Consider the following 7,597-nt stretch of genomic DNA (forward strand, 5'->3'; position numbering starts at 1 on the left):
ACCTGAAATCTTGTGTACCTTTTTCCACACACTAGGCATTGGAGTAGAGGACGTAAATGTAGAAACATACGATCTCCTCAAGTTTCGGCGAGCATTCTTCATGACCCATCTGTAGTGAGCACGTGCTTTGTGAAACTGGATTTTTAGGAAAACAACATCACAATTGGCAAAATACCGACGGGCAGCCACTTTGTAAGCTCCCTTTGCTATAGAGCAGTCGTCATTCCACCATGGCACAGGTCTCCAGGAAAAAACACCAGAAGTCTGTGGGATGGAATGAACTCCTGCCGAGAAAATGGTCTTAGTAAAATAATGTTCAGCATCATCGATAGTTGAGAAATCAGTAACCCTGTAGGCAAATGCACATAGGTCCTCAAAGAGACACCAATCAGCCCTATCCAGACACCAATGTGGCATATGGGCTACAGGAATAGAGTGAGTAGTCTGGACCAACACAGAATAATGGTCACTACCATGCAGATCATCCAAAACCTCCCTAGAAAAATCAAGGGCACAATCAGAGGAGGAGATGGTGAGGTCAATGACAGAGTACGTGCCAGTCTGAACATGGAAAGGGGTCAGCCTCCCATCGTTTAGGACAATCAAATCAAAATCCCCAACCAATGAGGCAAGAAGTTCACCCCGGGGATTTGAAAGTGAGTCACCCCACAAAGGATGGCGGCCTTTAAGGTCACCAAGGAGTAGAAAAGGGGGTGAAAGTTGGCTGATAAGGGTTTCTAGATCAGCACGCATAACAGGAACGGAAGGTGGAAGGTACAGAGAACAGATGGTATAGCACCTCCCAATGTGCATCTGTACTGCTAGAACTTGGAGGGGAGACTGTATTGCAAAGGAAATAAAGGGGACATCAGATCGGCACAAAATGGCACATCCACCACTGTAACCGGCAGGAGGAGATGCATGGAAAACTCAGACCCCCTAATAGAAGGAAACTGTCTATCCCCCACCATTGTCTCCTGGAGACTGACACAGAGGGGGCTCAGAGCAGAGAGCAATAACTGCAGTTCCTCTCAATTTGCCATGGCACTTCTACAATTCCACTGAAGACAGATTGTTACCGATTGAGCCATATTGATTAGTCTTAAATATTATGAACTGAGAAACACCAAGGATATATAGCAACCTTGTTGGGAAGCGAGTAAAAGCCCTTCTTCCTAGGCGTGGAGCTCTGCCTCACCAACAGAGAAGACAATGAAGATTTAGAGTTTCCATGGGTGGAAGTATCCTTACCCCAAGACACGTCCCACCCATCCCCAGAATGAGCCCAAAACTCAGAGACCTTCTTGGATGACCCACTCGCCCAATCCACACACCCACATGAGGGTCCAGCTGGCACCTCAGGGCCAACCGAACCCCCCCCAACTTAATCAACCAAAGGTTGGCTGCTGGGTGATGGATCAGAGGGAGCAAGCAACTGAGCTCTTTAACCCGCCCCGTCCCGACCACTTTTTGACCACTGGTACCCCCCAATCCCAACCATTTTTCGACCCTTTTTTTTTTTTTTTTTTTGCTAAAACTTTCGCTTTTTGTGAGAAACATCGAAAATTCATAGAGAAATCGCTCACCTGAGGTTTAAAATACTCATTACAGGTAGGAGAGCCTCCTTACCTTACTGGGTTTTCTATCAGGCTGGCACCAAAGAAAACGAGTTCTATGGGAGGATAACTATTTCACACCACTCATAAACGGTATTTATTTATTTACTGTTACGAATTTATATGTAGTACAAGAGTATATTGGTTTTCAAGCAGTAATATAGGCATTATAAGCATTGTTTCACTCACTAATACCTGACCTTTTCTTGCCACATTACCTGATCATCATTTCTAACTGTTTCTTCCTCTAATGCTATGTAAAGTTTGTCCTCCACATTGTCATTGATTGGGGAATCACTCTGGCCCTGAATTTCGTACTGTGGCATGACATGGCTATACTGGCCAGGTCACTGATAACAGGTGAATTGGTGAGACAATGGCATGCAGGGGGGGGGAGGAGGTCATGCTGGGTAAGGCATTGTCTCTGCCTGGCATCTTGTTGAGGAAGGTGTCACGTGTATACGTACCAAAAATTATTCGCGAAAATTGAAAATTGTGGAAATTATTAACCTTGCAATTGCAGGACGTTGAGGTACGTCCCCGGGACGCCGCGGGTTAAGTATCTAAAGACCCAGGCCCCGCCACACCTGAGCAGGAGGCGGTGGCTCAGTCGGTAGAGAGGTGGCCTGCAGTCCTTCCGGACCCAGGTTTGAATCCCCCGTTGGGGCAGGGAACAGTTTAAGGATTTGAATTTCACTAAATCAGACCTTACTGATCTACTAGAAGACCCGCATACATGTCGTAATAATACCCCCACTAATACCAATACACCAGTCCTGTATGAGACAGCCCTAGCATGTATTCAATATGGATGGTGGGTGTTGGTGCCGAAGTGGTGACATGAAGAGGTGTATGGTATGTAGGAGGACTACTGGGCCTTGAAAGCAGGCTGTGAAGCCCAGAGTGGGACACATTAAAAAAAAAAAAAAAAAAGGAGGCAGGGACTGGAATCCTGGAAGGGCCATCACAAACACCCACTGACTAAGATGCCACCACTTGCTGGGTTGTCGAGCAAAGAGTCCCCTTAGAATCCTCATGCGGTACAGAAATTTGAACCTTGGAACGAGGGGAGTCACCCAGACTCCTCACTCCTCACCCATATGAGGTAGGCAGATTCATCCTCCATCTCTGCACCAGAACTTGAAGCACTAGAAACTGTAATGGCACACTGTAAAGCAGAATGAACACCAGTAGCAAGGCGAGCAGATGGTACAGGAGCAGAAGTTGGTATGGGAATAGCAGCTGATACAGGAGTGTCAGTGGGAACAGTAGTAGCAGCTGGTACAGGAGTAGCAGCTGATACAGGGGTAGTAGCCAGTACAGGAGTAGCAGCTGGTACAGGAGTAGCAGCTGGTACAAGAGTAGCAACTGGTACAGGAGCAGCAACTGGATAAGATACTAACTGCAAAGGTACCGGAGTCCTTGGGAGACCACGAGGAGGAGTAGGACGTCCAGTATCTGACAAGGGACGAGGAGGAAGGTCAGAATGAGGAGCAGGTGTCCCATGACGTTGCACAGCAGGTTTTGACCTAGAAAGAATAGAAGCATAGGACACACCTGAGCAAACATACATAGACTTGACACGGTCCTTAGCTTCGGTAAAACTCAGCCTCTCTGTGGCTCTGAGAGACAGAATTTCCATTTCCATTTTGTATCGGTCAGAAAATCTAGAAGAAGCGTGCTCACCACCACAATTGACACAAGACACTGGACCAGGGCATTCCTCACCCTTATGAACATCTGAACCACACGACACAGACTGCTGGAAGGCCCAGGGCAAGGCACCTACAAGTTCAACCAATATGACCCAAATGCTGACAGTAGAAACATCTACGAGGCATAGGGACCTATGGCCTAACTCTGTACCAGTACCATGCAGCATTAAGAACAGAAGGGAGGCTCAATGAATCAAAAGTCACAATCAAGGATGGAGTTGTTACAATGTCACCATTTATATTCTTCTTAATCCTCTTAACCTTTATTATTTTCTGGGCTGACAACTCTTCAACAAGGCATGCCTCATTATAAATCAGCAATTCCTTAGCATACACAACACCACGAGAATGATTCAACGAACCATGGGGGGAACATGTAATGGACTGACCGGAAAGCATGGACAAAGACAGAACAGCCACACTCTGAGAAGGGTCAGACACCTCTACCAACAAACTGCCATCGGCCTGTGGAACCACTTTAGGGGCCGCACCACAAGCAGCAACAAGTTCTCGATGTGTACGGAAAATATCACACCCTCTGAGGTCTACCCCAGCAGGGCCACAAACTACAATGAATTTGACAAAAAGTTAAGGAGGAGGAGCAACTTCAAAATAATCCAAATTTTGCTCATGTGACCCCTGGGGGCCGGGTATACTCCTTGACCCCCACCTGCGACCCCTTATACGGGAGCCACCGGACCTGGGAGGCAAGGCAAGGGAGGCTGAATCCTCAGTAGAGCCAGGTGGAACCTGGAAAGGCTCAAGAGTGGCCACAAGTGAAGGCCGAGAAGACGTGCTGAGGTGTGGGAAGAGGCAGACCGAGGCACATCAGTGTTTGCCATAAGTAAGCACAAAAAACTTCATTCCCCCACCCCTCCACCCACCACAGAGCCCAAGAAGGGGAGGCCATACGCCACAGGTGACCTCAGGGGTAGCAGGGGAGTATACACTGGTAACCACCAGGGGACCTGGACAAGGGTGACCTCAGGACGATAGGAGCCACCTGGCCCCCCAGTGCCCACTTGACCCTAGCCAACGCATGACCAGCCGATTGACCTGGTCAGGCCCAACGAGGCCACCCATCTAGCCAGAATAAGGGACCAAAGAGGTGTATTGTTAGCTGCAGGGTGCATCGTGCAGCATCGCTCAACCCCCAGGACTCCCGTCTCCCAGCATTATGGGATGCCACGCACGACAAATACCTGGGGAGGCAACAGTCCCACCCTAGATGGCAAATGGTCAGGGTCTAACATCACCAGCAGGCCTCCTCCACCAGTGATACAGGGGGTGATTGGTCCGTGGGGCTGACAAATGCCGAGCCCTACAAAGGTAGGCATGCTTCCCGAGTAGGTAGCACTGCCAGCCATGCTTCAAGCCCCGCCACCAAGGGAAGGTGACCCCCATCAGTGGCGTGAATGGACATGAAGACACTGCATATCAACATGATTCTTCATTGGAATTGTGTATTTCATTATATTCGTTCTCCCAAGTCAGTCAGTGTTTTTTTTTTTTAAATGTGCCCTACTATGCACCATGTTCCTGTAAAGTACCGTGTCTCTGCCTCTACCTGCTCTCACTCACGTCAGGTGGTCTGACTTTGCCTGTGCATGAAGCTCCTTCCTTTTGGGACTTTGGTGAAATCTTGCCATTGTATTTGACATCTCAAAGGCTTTCGATCGAGTCTGGCATAAGTCTTTAATTTCCAAACTGCCCTCTTACGGTTTCTATCTTCTATCTGTGCCTTCATCTCTGGCTTCTTTCTGGTCGTTCTATAGCCACTGTTGTAGACGGCCATCGTTCTTCCCCTAGATCTATTAATAGTGGAGTTTCCCAGGGCTCTGTCCTATCACCAACTCTCTTCCTTTTATTAATCAATGACCTTCTAAGCTGTACATCTAACCGTATCTACTCATACATTGGTGACTCCACCCTTCACATTTCCATTCGGTTCTCGCAACGTCCATCTCAGCAGTTACTTCAACAAACAAGGGATGAGGGTATGGCACACCTAATGTCTGACTTGGCTCATATCTCTGACTGGGGTAAAAATAAACTGGTTGTTTTTAATGCATTAAAGACTCAGTTTTTACACCTATCAACCTGACAAAATCTTCCAAAGGAATACCTACTAATGTTTAATAATATTCAACTCAGTCCTGGATCATCCTTGAACATGCTTGGGGTTTCATTTACGCGTGTCTTATCTTGAAAGATCATATTACATCTTTTGTAAAATCTGCTTCCAAGAGATTAGGTGTGCTAAGCTGACTCCATTCTTTCTTTACCCCTACACAATTGTTGACTCTATACAGGGATTTTATCCGCCCCTGTGTGGAGTACAACTCTCATATGTGGGGAGGCTCCCCACATACAGCTTTTCTCAATCAGGTGGACTCAAAGGCTTTTAGTCTCATTAACTCTCCTCCTCTTACTGACTCTCTTCAACCTCTGTCTTTTCGCTGCACTGTTGCATCTTTATCTCTTTTCTATTGCACTTTAATGGTCACTGCTCCTCTGAACTGTGTGGATGGATTCCTCCACCTCTACGACGGGCACGTGGCACCCATCTAACAGCAAATTCTCATCCCTTTTCTATCCAACTCTCTAATGCGAGAGTTAACCGTTACTCCCAGTCCTTCATTTATACTACAGGTCAAATCTGGAACTGTCTCCCTCTGTCTGTATTTCCTGCTGCCTATGATCTCCAGTCTTTCAAAAGCAGTGTGTTCAGGCATTTCGAAATGATCGAATCTTGAATTTGGCTCTCTCTTGTATTTTGTTTTTCTCTTGGAGGGAACTGTTATTGCAGGCTCATGGTCTTTGGTTCCTTCTTCCTCGCATATATATATATATATATATATATATATATATATATATATATATATATACACACAGTAGGTAGGTTCACACAGTTTGCATCACCACAGTGCGCGATTCGTATTGTGCACAAGTGACCAAAAATCATAACCAAAAACCCTTCAATGCGCGATTTTACCGCACAGAACGCGAGGCAGAGGCAAGGAGTGGCTCAAACTTGCCATTTTCTACTAGTGTGCGACCACCCCTCACACAGGGCGTCACGTGTCGTCATGTTGATGTGCAGAAATTCCCGGGCATTCTACTGCGCAGCTGAGGTACAAGGGAGCAGGTGCGCCATAACAGTCCTGGCTCATGCACTGTGCGGATCCGCTCTCTACAGCTAACATGTGCACAACGTGTGGTGTTTTTTGTGCTGCTCCATCCTTGCCTGTACTCTGCCGCACCATGGCTCCAACCCCAAGAGTTAAGAAACTTCTGACGCACACCACCAAGTTTAAGATTATTAAGATGAAGGAGGAGGGTCAAGGAAACACTGCCATCGGGAGAGCCCTGGGACTGGCTGAACCTACAGTGAGAACTGTGTGGAAGAACCGTGAAGCCATAAAGGCTGTAGTGAAGACGTACGGTGCCTCTGACCTAGACAGCCGTTCACGGGTGGGAAATCGTGCTATGATACTAATGGAGCGCTATCTTGCCACCTTCATAATGAGGAATGAAAAGGAAGGTGTTCCACTGAATGGAAGATTTATTCGGAACCAAGCCCAGCTCTTTTACAAGGCAACATCTCGCAGGTTAAAAGTGGAAAAACCTTTCAGGGCATCGGCTGGATGGCTGGACCGTTTTCTCAAGTGCAAGGAACTCTGTTACGTGAAAGTGTGAAAGTGTCTGGTGAACGTGCCTCTGCCGATGAGCTGGCAGCGAGAGACTATCCTGCGATATTTAGAGCAATTATTGAAGAGGGACAGTACACCAAGGACCAGATCTACAACATCGATGAAACGTCGTTATATTACAAGGCCATGCCCAAATCAACTTACATCACTAAAAGACAGAAACAAGCCCCTGGTCGCAAGCTCCAGAAGTGTAAGATGACGGTAATGTTCACTGTAAACCTGTCTGGGAGCCACAAGATGAGGCCAGTTGTTGTACACACAGCTTCACACCCAAGGTGCTACAAAAACCTCATGAACATGAATGCAAGTGGCGTGTGTTGGTACAAGTCTGCAAATGGTTAGATGACCGGGAACATTATGGCAGACTGGTTAACGAGGCGGTGTGTCCCTGATGCCAGGGCCAAGTGTCGGGAACTGGGCATTCCATTTAAGATGCTCCTTGTGCTTGATAACGCACCAAGTCACCCTCCATACCTTGAAGATCATAAGGATTGTCGTGTTGTGTTTCTGCCGCCCCGCACGACGTCACTAGTGCAGCCACTGGATCAAGAAC

The sequence above is a fragment of the Coenobita brevimanus genome, chromosome 93, assembly GCF_032717465.1.
Source record: "Coenobita brevimanus isolate Jiangsu-jjx chromosome 93, ASM3271746v2, whole genome shotgun sequence".
Classification (NCBI taxonomy): Eukaryota; Metazoa; Arthropoda; class Malacostraca; order Decapoda; family Coenobitidae; genus Coenobita; species Coenobita brevimanus.